Raw genomic sequence first — 15201 nt, 5'->3', positions numbered from 1 at the left:
TATTGCATCCTTGATACAAACAATAGTAGTTGCCAAATGAAAAGGAGAAACTTAATTTGAATCCAATCTAAACTATATTCTGATATTATTTCCAGAAAGTTGGAAAATATTTCAGTAAGATAGCAATACTCTTAGACAAGGAAATAATTGACTTAATTATTTTATTTTTTTAACAAAAGTATTTTATTATTTTCAAGTTATATTAAGGATAGTTTTCAACATTTGTTTTCATAGAATTTTTAGTTCCAAATTTTTAACCCACCCTCCCTTCCCTCCCTCCTCCCCAAAACAGAAAGCAATCAGATATTTTTTTTTCTTATGAGATATTTTATTTTTTCCGTTACATGTAAAGATAGTTCTCAACTTTTGTTTATACATGCTTTACAATTTCAGATTTTTCTCCCTCCCTCCCCTCCCTCCCCCCTCCCCTAGACAGCAGGTAATCTGATATAGGTTATATCTATATATCTCTATACATATACATATAGATATATATATATATACACACACACATATATATACACATAATAACATTAATCCTATTTCTGCATTAATCCTGTTACAAGAGAAAGAATCAGAGCAGTGATGCAAAACCTCAAAATAGAAAAAAAAAACACAACAGCACCCAAAACAAAAGAAATAATATGGTTCAATCAGCATCTATACTCCACAGTTCTTTCTTTCTTTTTTTTTTTCTTGGATTTGGAGATCCTCTTCTATCATGAGTTCCCTGGAACTCTTCTGTACCATTGCATTGGTGAGAAGAATATAGTCCATCACAGTAGGTCAACACTCAATGTTGATGATACTGTGTCCAATGTTCTTCTGGTTCTGCTCATCTCACTCATCATCAGCTCACGTAAGACCCTCCAGGTTTCTCTGAACTCTTCCTGCTCATCATTTCTTACAGCACAATAGTATTCCATTGTATTCATATACCACAACTTGTCCAGCCATTCCCCAATTGATGGGCACCCCCTCAACTTCCAATTCCTTGCTACCACGTAAAGAGCAGCTATAAATATTTTTGTACCTGTGGGTCCCTTTCCCCCTTCCATGATTTCTTTGGTCAAAAGACCTAAAAGTGGGATTGCTGGGTCAAAGGGTATGCACAGCCTTATCGCCCTTTGGGCATAATTCCAAATTGCTCTCCAGAATGGTTGGATCAGCTCACAGCTCCACCAACAATGCATTAGTGTTCCAATTTTCCCACAGCCTCTCCAACATTTATTATCTTCCTTTTTTGTCATTTTAGCCAATCTGATAGGTGTCAGGTGGTACCTCAGAGTTGTTTTAATTTGCATCTCTCTAATCATTAGAGATTTAGAGCATTTTTTCATATGGGAATAGATAGCTTTGGTTTCTTCATCAGAAAACTGCCTGTTCATATCCTTTGACCATTTCTCAATTGGGGAATGACTTGGATTCTTATAAATTTGATTTAATTCCCTATATATTTTAGAGATGAGGCCTTTATCAGAAGCACTGGCCTCAAAAATTGTTTCCCAGCTTTCTGCCTCCCTTCCAATTTTGGATGCATTGCTTCTGTTTGTACAAAAATTTTTTAATTTAATATAATCAAAATCATCCACTTTGCATTTTATAATATACTCTATCTCATGTTTGGTCAAAAACTGTTCTCCTTTCCAAAGATCTGATAGGTACACTATTCCTTTCTCTCCTAATTTACCTATGGTATCACCTCTTATGTCTAAATCATGTATCCATTTTGACCTTATTTTAGTATAAGGTGTAAGATGTTGGTCTAAGCCTAATTTCTGCCATACTATCTTCCAGTTTTCCCAGCAGTTTTTGTCAAATACTGAGTTCCTATCGCAGAAGCTGGAGTCTTTGGGCTTATCAAACACTACATTACTAGTGTCATTTACTACTGCATTTCCTGAGCCTAGCCTATTCCATTGATCTACCACTCTATTTTTTAGCCAGTACCAGATAGTTTTGATGACTGCCACTTTATAGTAAAGCTCCAGGTTTGGTACCGCTAGCCCACCTTCCTGTGAATTTTTTTTCATTATTTCCCTGGATATTCTTGATTTTTTGTTTTTCCAGATGAATTTTGTTATTATTTTTTCTAGCTGTATAAAATAATTTTTAGGTAGCCTGATTGTTATGGCACTGAATAAGTAAATTAATTTAGGCAGTATTGTCATTTTTACTATATTAGCTCTGCCTATCCATGAGCAATTGATATCTTTCCAATTATTTAGATCTGATTTGATTTGTGTGAAGAGTGTTTGGTAGTTGTGTTCATAGAGTTCCTGGGTTTGTCTTGGCAAGTAGACTCCCAAGTATTTTATATTACCTACTGTTACTTTAAATGGAATTTCTCTTTCTATCTCTTGCTGCTGGACTTTGTTGGTCATGTATAGAAATGCTGATGATTTATGTGGATTTATTTTATATCCTGCTACTTTGCTAAAGTTGCTAATTGTTTCAAGTAATTTTTGACTTGATTCTCGAGGATTCCTTAAGTATACCATCGTATCATCTGCAAAGAGTGATAGTTTTGTTTCCTCCTTGCCTATTCTAATTCCTTTAATTCCTTTCTCTTCTCTGATTGCTAAAGCTAACATTTCTAGAACAATATTAAATAATAGGGGTGATAATGGACATCCCTGTTTCACCCCTGATCTTATTGGGAAGGCCTCTAATTTATCTCCATTGCATATAATACTTGCTGATGGCTTTAGGTAGATACTGTTTATTATTCTAAGGAAAGCTCCCCCTATTCCTAAACTCTCTAGTGTTTTTATTAGGAATGGGTGCTGTACTTTGTCAAAAGCTTTCTCTGCATCTATTGAGATAATCATATGATTTTGGTTGGTATTCTTATTGATGTGGTTGATTATGTTAATAGTTTTCCTAATGTTGAACCAGCCCTGCATTCCTGGTATAAATCCCACCTGGTCATAGTGTATTATCCTGGTGATCACTTGCTGTAGTCTCCTTGCTAATATCTTATTTAAGATTTTAGCATCAATATTCATTAGTGAAATTGGTCTATAATTTTCTTTCTCTGTTTTTGCTTTGCCTGGTTTTGGTATCACCACCATATTTGTGTCATAAAACGAATTTGGTAGAACTCCTTCTTCACCTATTTTTCCAAATAATTTGTATAATATTGGAATTAATTGTTCTTTAAAAGTTTGGTAAAATTCACCCGTAAACCCATCTGGCCCTGGGGATTTTTTCTTAGGGAGTTCATTAATAGCTTGTTCAATTTCTTTTTCTAATATGGGTTTATTTAAGGATTTTATTTCCTCTTCAGTTAACCTGGGCAGTTTGTATTTTTGTAAATATTCATCCATTTCATTTAGATTGTCAAATTTATTGGCATACAGTTGGGCAAAATATTTCCTAATTATTGCTTTAATTTCCACTTCATTGGTGGTAACATCACCCTTTTCATTTTTGATACTGGTAATTTGGTTTTCTTCTTTCTTTTTTTTAATCAAATTAACCAATATTTTATCTATTTTATTGGTATTTTCATAAAACCAGCTCTTAGTTTTATTGATTAATTCTATAGTTTTTTTGCTTTCAATCTTATTGATTTCTCCTTTAATTTTCAGGATCTCTAATTTAGTGTCTAATTGGGGATTTCTAATTTGTTCTTTTTCTAGCTTTTTAAGTTGCATGCCCAATTCATTAATCTCCTCTTTCTCTTTCTTATTCATGTAAGCATTTAGAGCTATAAATTTTCCCCTAAGCACTGCTTTGGCTGCATCCCATAGATTTTGGTATGTTGTCTCATTATTGTCATTCTCTTAGATAAAGTTATTGATTGTTTCTATGATTTCTTGTTTGGCCCATTCATTCTTTAGAATGAAATTATTTAGTTTCCAATTGATTTTCATTCTACTTTTCCCTGGCTCTTTCTTACATGTAATTTTTATTGCATCATGATCTGAGAAGGATGCATTTACTATTTCAGCCTTTCTACATTTGACTATGATGTTTTTGTGCCCTAATACATGGTCAATTTTTGAAAATGTGCCATGTACTGCTGAGAAAAAGGTATATTCCTTTCTATCCCCATTCAATTTTCTCCAGACATCTATCATGTCTAACTTTTCTAGTAATCTATTCACCTCTTTCACTTCTTTCTTATTTATTTTTTGGCTAGATTTATCTAATTCTGAGAGGGGGAGATTCAGATCCCCCACTAGTATAGTATTACTATCTAATTCCTCTTGTAACTCATTTAACTTCTCCTCTAAGAACTTGGATGCTATACCACTTGGCGCATACATATTCAATATTGATATTACTTCATTATCTATAGTACCTTTAAGTAAGATGTAATTTCCTTCCTTATCTCTTTTAATGAGATCTATTTTTGCCTGCACTTTGTCTGAGATAAGGATTGCTACCCCTGCCTTTTTTACTTTAGCTGAGGCATAATATATTCTGCTCCAGCCTTTTACCTTTACTCTGTGTGTATCTCTCTGCTTCAAATGTGTTTCCTGTAAACAGCATATTGTAGGGTTCTGGTTTTTAATCCACTCTGCAATTCGCTTCCGTTTTATAGCAGAGTTCATCCCATTCACATTCACAGTTATTATTACTGACTGTCTATTCCCCTCCATTCTATTTACCCCCTTTGTACTTTTCCCCCCTTCTTTCACCCTATTCCTCCTCACCGACGTTTTACTTCTTACCCCTGCCTCCCCCAATCTGCCCTCCCTTTTTATCACCCCCCTCCCTTTTCTTTACCCTTTTCTCCCTTGCTTTTGTCTTCCCTTCTATCAGCCCCCCCCCTTTTCCTTCCCCTTTTGTTTCCCTAAAGAATGAGTTAAGTTTCTTTATCCCAATGAACGCATATGTTATTCCCTCTTTGAGTCAAATCTAATGAGAATAGGGTTGAAACCATGTTCCCCCCTCCTTTCTTTCCCTCTATTATAATAGGTTTTTTTCCACCTCTTCATATGATATAATTCATCCCATTCCACCTCCCCTTTCCTCTCCTCCCCATAGACTCCCTTTTTATCCCCTTAATTCTTTTGTATCATCACATCAAAGACAATTTATATTTATACCCTCTATATAAAGTCCTTCTCTCTGCCCAAATACATTTACAGTTCTTAAGAGTTATGAGTATTATCTTCCTGTGTAGGGATATAAACAGTTTAACCTAATAGGGTAACTTTTTTTTTTTTTCCCCTCTGTTTACCTTTTTAAACTTCTCTTGAGTCTTGTATGTTGAGATCAAATTTTCTATTCAGTTCTGGTCTTTTCACCAGGAAAGATTGAAAGTCGCCAATGTCATTAAATGTCCATCTTTTCCCCTGAAAGAAAATGCACATTTTTGCTGGGTAATAGATTCTCGGCTGCAATCCAATCTCCTTTGCCTTCCGGAATATCATATTCCAAGTCTTGCGGTCCTTTAATGTTGAAGCTGCCAGGTCCTGAGCGATCCTGACTGTGGCTCCATGATATTTAAATTGCTTCTTTCTGGCTGCTTGGAGTATTTTCTCCTTCACCTGATAATTCTGGAATTTGGCTACAATATTCCTTGGAGTTTTCCTTTTGGGGTCTCTTTCAGGAGGTGATCGATGGATTCTTTCAATGATGATTTTATCCTCTGATTCTATGATATCAGGGCAGTTCTCCTTAATAATTTCCTGGAATATGGTATCTAGATTCTTTTTCTGGTCATGGATTTCAGGTAGTCCAATGATTCTCAAATTGTCTCTCCTTGATCTGTTTTCCAGATCAGTTGTCTTTCCAATGAGGTATTTCACATTTTCTTCTATTTTTTCATTTTTTTTATTCTGCTTGACTGATTCTTGGTGTCTCATGGATTCCTTATCTTCCAACTGTCCCACTTTAATTTTTAAGGCATTGTTTTCTTCAGTGAGATTATGCACCTTTTTTTCCATTTGGCTAAGTGAATTTTTTAAGGTACTGTTTTCTTCAGTGAGATTATGCACCTTTTTTTCCATTTGGCTAAGTGAATTTTTTAAGGTACTGTTTTCTTCAGTGAGATTATGCACCTTTTTTTTCCATTTGGCTAAGTGAATTTTTTAAGGTATTGTTTTCTTCAGTGAGATTATGCAACTTTTTTTCCATTTGGCCAAATGAATTTTTTAAGGCTTTGTTTTCTTCAGCTTCCTTTTCTAAGCTGCTGATTCTTTTTTCATAATTTTTTTGTTTTGCTTTCATTTCTCTCCCCATTTTTTCTTCTACCTCTTGCAATTGATTTTTAAAATCCTTTTTGAGCTCTTCCAGGAAGGCTTTTTGTTCTTGCGACCAATTCACCTTCCCTTGTGAGGCTTCAGATGTAGACAATTTGAGGCTATTGTCCTCATCTGAGTTTGTGTTGGCTTCTTCCCTATTGATACAGAAGCTCTCAATGGAGAGGGCTCTTTTTTGCTTCTTACTCATTATTGCAGCTTATTTATTTATTCTTTAAGTTGAGGTCTGCTCTGGGGGCACCAGGGTCCCTGTTTTGGGCTTCTTGTGCAGGTGTATAGGTGCTGTGTGACCGGGCTTTTACTCTGAGGCCTTTATGGTGTGTGGAGATGCCCCGCCCTGCACTTCCTGTATGATTGTGCTCGGCCAGCCAGGCGCCAGACCCCGGCGTCTGATCCCGCCGTTCGTGGCCCTCTCGGCCGGTGCAGGTAAGTTTTTCCACTGTCCTTCTTGGCCACCAGATTTTTGAACCAGGTTCCGGGAGCCTCAGTTGTTCGGCTGTGGCCCGCAGCTCCTGCTGACTTGCCCCGACCCCCTCGGCGCTGGGTTGCTGCCCTGCGCTGGGCCTCCCTTTTGCCCGAGTCAGACCGACCTTTTCCTGAAGTCTTCTAAATTATCTCTGGTTGGAGGACTGTGTCTCTCTGTCTATTTGCAGGTTCTGTAGTTTCAGAATCCGTCCAGAGGCTTGATTTAATGTTCGTTTTGAGGGAACAGAAGGAGAGCTCAGGCAGCTTGCTGCTTCCTCTCCGCCATCTTGCAGATATTTTTTATATATGTACAATCATATTAAACATCTTTCTGTATTAGACATATTGTGAAAGAATCAGAGCACAAGGGAAAAACTTCAAAAAAGAAGAAAAGAAAACACGGCACAATACTAGAAACAATATGGTTCAATCTGCATGCATAATCCACAGTTCTTTTTTCTGGATGTTGAGAACATTTTCTTTCATGAGTTCTTTGAAATTTTTTTGGATTTTTGCACTGCTGAGATGAGTCAAGTCTATCACCATTTTTCATCACACAATGTTACTGTTACAGTGTACCATGTTCTCCTGGTTCTACTCCTCTCACTTAGAATCAGTTCATGTAAGTCTTACCAGGATTCTCTGAAATCCTCTTGCTCATAGATTCTTACAGCACAATAGTACTCCACTACATTCATATGACACAACTTCTTTAGCATTCCCCAATTCATGGGCATTCCCTCGATTTCCAATTCTTTGGCACCACAAAGAGAACTGCTGTAAATATTTTTGTACATGTGGGTCCTTTTCCCTTTTCTATGGTCTCTTTGGGATACAGACCTAGCACTGGTACTACTGGGTCAAAGGTTATGAACAGTCCCATAGCCCTTTGGGCATAGTTCCAAATTGCTCTCCAGAATGGTTGGATCAATCAATTCACAGCTCCACCAACAATGCATTAGTGTGCCAATTTTTACAGCTTCTCCAACATTTATTATTTTTCCTTTTTTGTCATATTAGCCAATTTGACATATGTGAGGTGGTACCTCAGAGTTGTTCTAATTTGCATTTTGCAAATCAATAGTGATTTAGAGAATATTTTCATATGGTAATAGATAGATTTGATTTATTCAACTAAAAACTATCTGTTCATATCTTTTGACAATTTCTGAATTGGTGAAAGACTTACATTCTTATAAATTTGATTTACTTCCCTTTATATTTTAGAAATAAGTACTGGCTGTAATTTTTTTCCCCAGCTTTCTGCCTCCCTTCAAATATTGGCTGCATTGCTTCTGTGTGTACAAAAACTTTTTTAATTTAATGTAATCAAAGTCATCCATCCTGCATTTCATAATGTTCTCTATTTCTTGTTTGGACACAAATTATTTTCCTATCCAAACATCTGAGAGGTAAACTATTCCTTCCTCTCCTAATTTACCTATGATATCAGTCTTTATGTCTAAATCTTGTCCCCATTTTGACCTGATTTTGGTGTACAGTGTAAGATGTTGGTCTATTCCTAGTTTCTGCATTGCTCTCATGCAGTTTTCCAAGAGGTTTTTGTCAAATCCTGAGTTCCTATCCCAGAAACTGGAGTCTTTGGGTTTATCAAACAGCAGATGACTATGGTCATTTACTACTGTGTGTCCTGTGCCTAACCTATTCCATTCATCCACCATTCTATTTCTTAACCAGTACCAAATAGTTTTGATGACAGTTGTTTTCAAATATAGGTTCCAATTTGGTATGGCTAGCCCAACTTCCTGTGCATTTATTTTCATTAGTTCCCTTGATATTCTTGACTTTTTGTTTTTTTAGATGAATTTTATTATTTTTTCTAACTCTATAAAATAATTTTTAGGTAGTCCGATTGGTATGGCACTGAATAAGTATATTAATTTAGGGAGAATTGTCATTTTCATTATGTTAGCTCAGCTTATCCAAGAGCAATTGATATTTTTCTAATCATTTAAATCTGATTTGATTCGTGTGAAAAATGTTTTGTAATTGTGTTCATAGAATTCCTGGGTTTGTCTTGGCATGTAGACTGCCAAGTATTTTATATTGTCTGCTGTTTCTTTAAATAGAATTTCTCTTTCTATCACTTGCTTTCTACACATGAGCTTTGTTGCTCATGTATAGAAATGCTGATGACTTATGTGGGTTTATTTTATATCCTGCCACTTTGCTAAAGTTGTTAATTGTTTCAAGTAGCTTTTTAGTTGACTCTTTAGGATTCTCCAAGTCTACCATCATATCTGCAAATAGTGAGTTTTGTTTCCTCCTTGCCTATTCTAATTCCTTTAATTCCTTTTTCTTCTCTTACTGCTAGAGCTAACATTTCTAGTACAATATTAAATAATGGAGGTGAAAATGGACATCCTTGTTTCAGCACAATCTTATTTGAAATGCCTCTAACTTATCCCTGTTACATATATTGTTTGCTGATGGTTTTACGTAGATACTGCTTATTATTTTAAGGAAAGTTCCATCTATTCCTATTCTCTCTAGTGTTTGTAATAGGAATGAGTGTTGTGTTTTGTCAAATGCTTTCTCTGTATCTATTGAGATAATCATATGATTTTGGTGAGTTTTGTTATTGATGTGGTTTATTATGTTGATAGTTTTCCTGATGTTGAATCAGCCTTGCATTTCTGGTATAAATCCCACCTGGTCATGGTGTATTACCCTGGTGATCACTTGCTGTAATCTGCTGGTTAATATCTTATTTAAGATATTTGCATAGATATTCACTAGGGAAATTGGTCTGTAATTTTCTCTCTCTGTTTTGGCTCTGACAGGTTTAGGTATCAATACCATATTTGTGTCATAAAAGGAATTTGATAGAACTCCTTCTTCATCTATATTTCCAAATAATTTGTTTAGTGTTGGAATTAATTGTTCTTTAAATATTTGGTAGAATTCACTTGTAAACCCATGTGGCCCTGGAGATTTTTTCTTAGGGAGGTCATTGAAGGCTTGTTCAATTTCTTTTTCTAAGATTATTAACTGTTTATTTCCCTCCATCCTCTTTTCCCCCCTTTTTTTTTTATTTTTTTAGTGAGGCAATTGGGGTTAAGTGACTTGCCTAGGGTCACACAGCTAGTAAGTGTTAAGTGTCTGAGGCTGGGTTTGAACTCAGGTACTCCTGACTCCAGGGCCAGTGCTCTATCCACTGTGCCACCTAGCTGCCCCTTTTTCCCCTTTTTTGTAATCTTTCTTCCCCTTCTTTCACCCTATTCTTCCTGACCAGTGTTTTGCTTTTGATCACTGCCTCCCTCAAACTACCCTCCCTTTTATCAGCTGCCCTTCCCTTTTCCCCTTTTTAAACTGATTCTGCCCTCCTTTCTATATATACTAGGTTTTACCCCTTCCCCTTTTGCTTCCTTAAAAAGTAAGCTAAATTTCTTTATACAAATAGGAGTATATGTTATTCCCTCCCCTTAACAAATCTGATGAGAGTAAGGTTGAAGTGATGCTCACCAGTCCCTTCTTTCCCTCTATTGTAATGGGTTCTTTTTGTGCCTTTTCATATGATGTAATTAACCCCATTCCACCTCCCCCTTTCTCTCCTCCCCCTAGTCTCCTTTTATTCTGCCCATTAAGTTTCTTTATATCATCACATCAAAGTCAATTTAATAACAATGCCTTAATAGAGATAGAGACCCCAAGACTTAAACGTATTGTCCTCCCTCAAAGGGATGTAAAGAGTTTAACCTCATTGAACAACCTTCTCTCCCCCCCACCTTAACACCTTTATACATACTTTGGAGATCATCTTTTCTGTTCAGTTTTGGTCTTTTTTTTTTTTCAGGAAACCTTGAAATTCCTCTATTTCATTGAATGTCCATCTTTTCCCCTGAAAGATAATGCACAGTTTTGCTGGATAGTTGATAATTGGTTGTAATCCAAGCTCCCTTGCCTTCCTGAATATCATATCCCAAGCCTAGTGATTATTTAATGTTGAAGCTGCCATGCCCTGTGCAATCCTGACTGTGGCTCCATGATATTTATATTGTTTCTTTCTGAATGACTTGGAATATTTTCTACTTCACCTGATAATTCTGCAGTTTGGCTAAAATATTTCTTGGACTTTTCCTTTTGGGGTCTCTTTCAGGATGTGATTGGTGGAATCTTTAAATGATAATTTTATACTTTGATTCTACAATATCAGAGCAGTTCTCCTTCATAATTTCATGGAATATGGTGTCTTTTTCTGACCATGGCTTTCAGGTAGTCCAATAATTATCAGATTATCTCTCCTGTATTGATTTTCCAGGTCAGTTATTTTTCAAATGAGGTACTTCACATTTTCTTCTATTTTTTTCAGTCTTTTGATTCTGCTTTATGGATTCTTGGTTCCTCATGTAGTCATTTGCTTCCATCTGCCCAATTTTAATTTCTTTCTTTCTTTCTTTCTTTCTTTCCTTCTCTCTCCTCTTTCTTTCCTTCTTTCTTTCTTTCTTTCTTTCTTTCTTTCTTTCTTTCTTTCTTTCTTTCTTTCTTTCTTTCTTTCTTTCTTTCTTTCTTTCTTTCTTTCTTTCTTTTTTGCAGGGCACTGAGGGTTAAGTGACTTGCCCAGAGTCACACAGCTAGTAAGTGCCAAGTGTCTGAGGCTGGATTTGAACTCAGGTCCTCCTGAATCCAGAGTCGAGGCTCTATCCACTGCACCACCTAGCTGCCCCACCCCATTTTAATTTTTAAGGAATTATTTTCCTCAGTAAGCTTTTCCACTTCCTTGTCAATTTGACCAATTTTTTTCTCCCATTTGGCCCATTGTATTTTTTAAGAAATTGTTTTCTTCAGTAAATTTTTGTGATTTTTTTTCCAGAGAATCTTTCTTTTCTCTAATTTCTTTTTCCATTTTTTTCCTTCTATCTCTCTCATTTTTTTTAGTGAGGCAATGGGGGGTTAAGTGACTTGCCCAGGGTCACACAGCTATTAAGTGTTAAGTGTCTGAGGCTGCATTTGAACTCAGGTCCTCCTGAATCCAGAGTCGGTGCTCTATCCACTGCGCCACCTAGCTGCCCCGCTCTCATTTATTTTGAAAAGTCTTTTTTGAGCTCTTCAAAGAAGGCTTTTTGGTCTTGAGACAAGACCATCTTCCCACTTGAGTCTTCACTTGTAGGCATTTTCACAAATTCATCTGAGTTTGAATTTTGGTCTTCCCTTTCACCATAGAAACTGTTAATGGTAAAGGTCCTTGTTCTTTTCTTACCCATATGATAGTATATTTATAAACTTATAAAGTCTGCTCTTGTGTCACAGGGGTCACTGTTGCAAGCTTCTTACCATTCTCAGTTGCCCCACTCTCAGCAGTGTTGAGCTACAGCTGTGTCGAACTACAGCTGTGTTTGAACTCCAGCTGTGTTGAGCTGCTGGTGAGTTGGCTGAGCTGCTTTCCCCTTTTGTGCAGGTAAGACAGGCCTTTCCTGAAGTCTTCTAAATTATCTTAAGTATGAGGATTGTTTCTCTCTGTCTTTTTTGTAGGTTGTGTAGTTGCAAAATCTATTTAATGGCTTGATAAAATATTGTTTTTGAGGGAAACACAGGAAAACCCCACGCAGCTTCCTGGCTTCTCTCTACCATTTTGGTTCACTTGGCTTGAATTCTTAATCTTCAGTTATTGCCTAGTGGGATCAGTTCCATTTAGGTGTTGTCAGAGGATTTAATATTACTGTAAATGGAAATAGTTTATTTTATAATTTACTACCTCTTATTTGAAGAACCTATGATTTCATAAACATGCGATATTGTTCCTCTTAGTGTACTACACAGGATTTAGAGACATGTCTTAGATATGCAGAGAAATAGCTTAATCCATGTCCAACATTAAATACCACACTATATCTATACCTTTAGCAATTCCTTACATATACAAATATCCAGTAAACAGAGAAACATGACTTTCAACGAATATAAACCTTTCAAGTTATTTGTCATATATTAGTGTTTTGGTTTTTGTTTTGTTTTGTTTTGTTGTGTTCTTCTATGAGCCTTGGTTAAAAAATGAGTCTTTCAAAGAGAATAAAAAAAACTGAAGACAACTACAGCATATCAAACAGTTCACCTAATAGAAATGTTTCAAGTAAATTTTGCTCTCATAAAGCAGCCCACCCCTTACACAATCAGAGAATATATTAATCAGACAATAGCATCCGTATTTCTCTCTTCTGCGTCTTTTTTTTTAAAATATTGACTGTTTGTACTATGTTGGACTGTGATAAAATTCCTTGAAACCCATGACCAGAGTGCTGACAATAAACATTACTATTAACTCTGCTTTTGCACTCCATCCCTTTGGTTCTGACACTTGGCCTCACTAACAGCATAGTAGAATTTAAGCTGAATCATTTAAATAATGATAAAGCTGTCAAGACACTGATGTGATTTTCTTCTCAACCAATTCACCCTCCATTGCAAGTTTTATTATACTTTATACTGGGCATCTGTAAATCTGTGGATAGGCTTAGCTCCCTCATTTACACTCATTGCACATCCTACAGAGTTTTAACTGACTTACTTTAGGATTCACAGTAGTTGCTAGGAAACCTTTCTGTGTTCTTTTCACTTTTTATAAAGCACTAGCTTTTCAATTTATAAGACTGTGCCTTTAGGTATTATTATATTTAGGTATGTGCATTTCAGCAGAATCAAACAATGACAATGGTGCTGGGGAACAGATAACCAAAAACTAAACCTTGTTCTTCATACCAGTAATATAGATTATAGTGAGGGGAAGGGGGACATAACATATTTTCTTTGAATATTTTAAGGATATTTTAGGTAGGATTCAAAAAAAGTCTTTCTATTACAAATTTAAATGTATTTACAAAGGGTTACTATTATAATTTGGGGGGGGTATTATTCAGGTCTTGGTTTGTGCTTAGAGCAATCTAATGCAACAAGGCATGTGTCACCCAACAGGAGATAGTTTGCAACATTTAAAGGCTTCCTTAAAATTATATTGGCAAGGGAAAAATAATCTTCCCACACTATCATGGTAACACATGAGTAATTCCTCTCCATTATGATAATTAATGATTGAAGTATAGGCTTATCATCCACATCAAAATCTTTGTCATTTCTTTGACAGTGTCTTATTGCTCATCCAGGGAAATGAGGAGGACAGTACAACCAGATTGTTCTAATTATTGGGTGGGTATATGGTGAAAAGGAAAGAAGTTTTGACTTGGAGGCAGAAAATTTGAAATGTCAGTACTATTAGTTATATCCTATATGAATAACAGAAATCACAATTTGAGTGGTTGAAGGGACTTCAGTGACTATCTAGCTCATCTCTAAAAACAAAAACAAAAGAAAAAGAAAGCCCATTTGAATATACCCAATAAGTGCATCATGTAATCTCTGTAGGAAAACCTCCGGAGAGGGCAAGCACACTAACTTTTGAAGCAAGTTATTCCATTTCATTAGTGCTTTAACTTTTAAGAGATTTTTTGTTTGTCTGTTTTTTGTGAGGAGACAAGATGGCAGATTAGAGGCAGCCAACCAGCAGAACTCTCCTAATTTTACCCTTCAAACAACTTTAAAATAGCTCATCAAATGGAACTTTGGAGTGACAGTGCCAACAAAAGACCAGAGTGAGATTTTTTTTTCCAATTTTAGACAATTTAGGAGGTCAACACAAGTGTTCTATACCATCAGGGTTGGAATTGTTCCAGAGTGAAACAGCAGCAGGAACCACCATCCTTGGAAGTGGCTCTGAAAGTTGAAGCAGGTCTAGCAGCTTTGGAAATTTTTAGTCCAAAAGCAGTATTCAGGGCAGAAAAGTGGTCAGAAAATGATTACATGGGACCATTTAATGGCATTGGATGAAATTGGTGCTGATTGGCAACTCTATTGGCTAAACACAGTTCTCGGTCATAGTTCTAGGGCCAAGAGGAACACTAATGTGCTACAAGAAGTATGATAAAGATCTTGTCCAGACCAGGAAATTAGTGGCCACTATCCCTGGATCCCACCACCTTGGAAGCAACCTAAACTTGTAGATCCTCAAAACTAAGTCTGAATATAGTAGGATGAAAAGGACCAAAGTTTGGTACCATGTTTCCCTACCCCAAACTGAAAAAAAAAACAACTTCAACATAAAGTACAAAGTCAGGAAATGGAATGATAAATGAGCAAACAACAAGAAAAAAGAAATTGACCATAAAAAGCTTCTATGAAGGTAAGGAAGACCAAGACACTAACTCAAAAGAAGAAAAAAATGTGAAAACTCTTACAAGCAAAGCCTTAAAGAAAAATGCTGATTGGACCAAAGTCCAATAAGAATTTCTGGCCTGGAAGCATTAAAGAAAGAAATGAGTGGCAAACGAAAAATTGGGAAAGGAACTGAGAGTGATGTAAGCAAATTTTCAAAAGAGAATTAAGGGTTTGGCAAAAGAGGCACAAAAATAATGAATAAAATAATACTTTTAAAATACAGAAATGGCATAATAGTAAGAGAGGCACAAAAATTCAACAAAGAAAATAACTATTTTAAAATAAGAATTGT

The 15201-nt window shown here is 36.0% G+C and overlaps 1 pseudogene; it reads left to right on the top strand.

Annotated features, from left to right (window-relative positions):
• The window catches only part of LOC122732109, a 137115-nt pseudogene extending 122593 nt beyond the window's left edge, over positions 1 to 14522 (top strand).
• The last annotated feature ends 679 nt before the right edge of the window (positions 14523 to 15201 follow it).

Source organism: Dromiciops gliroides, chromosome 6, assembly GCF_019393635.1.
Source record: "Dromiciops gliroides isolate mDroGli1 chromosome 6, mDroGli1.pri, whole genome shotgun sequence".
NCBI classification, from domain to species: Eukaryota; Metazoa; Chordata; class Mammalia; order Microbiotheria; family Microbiotheriidae; genus Dromiciops; species Dromiciops gliroides.
The sequence above is the reverse complement of the archived record's forward strand: the minus strand, read 5'-3'. Positions and strand labels throughout refer to the sequence as shown.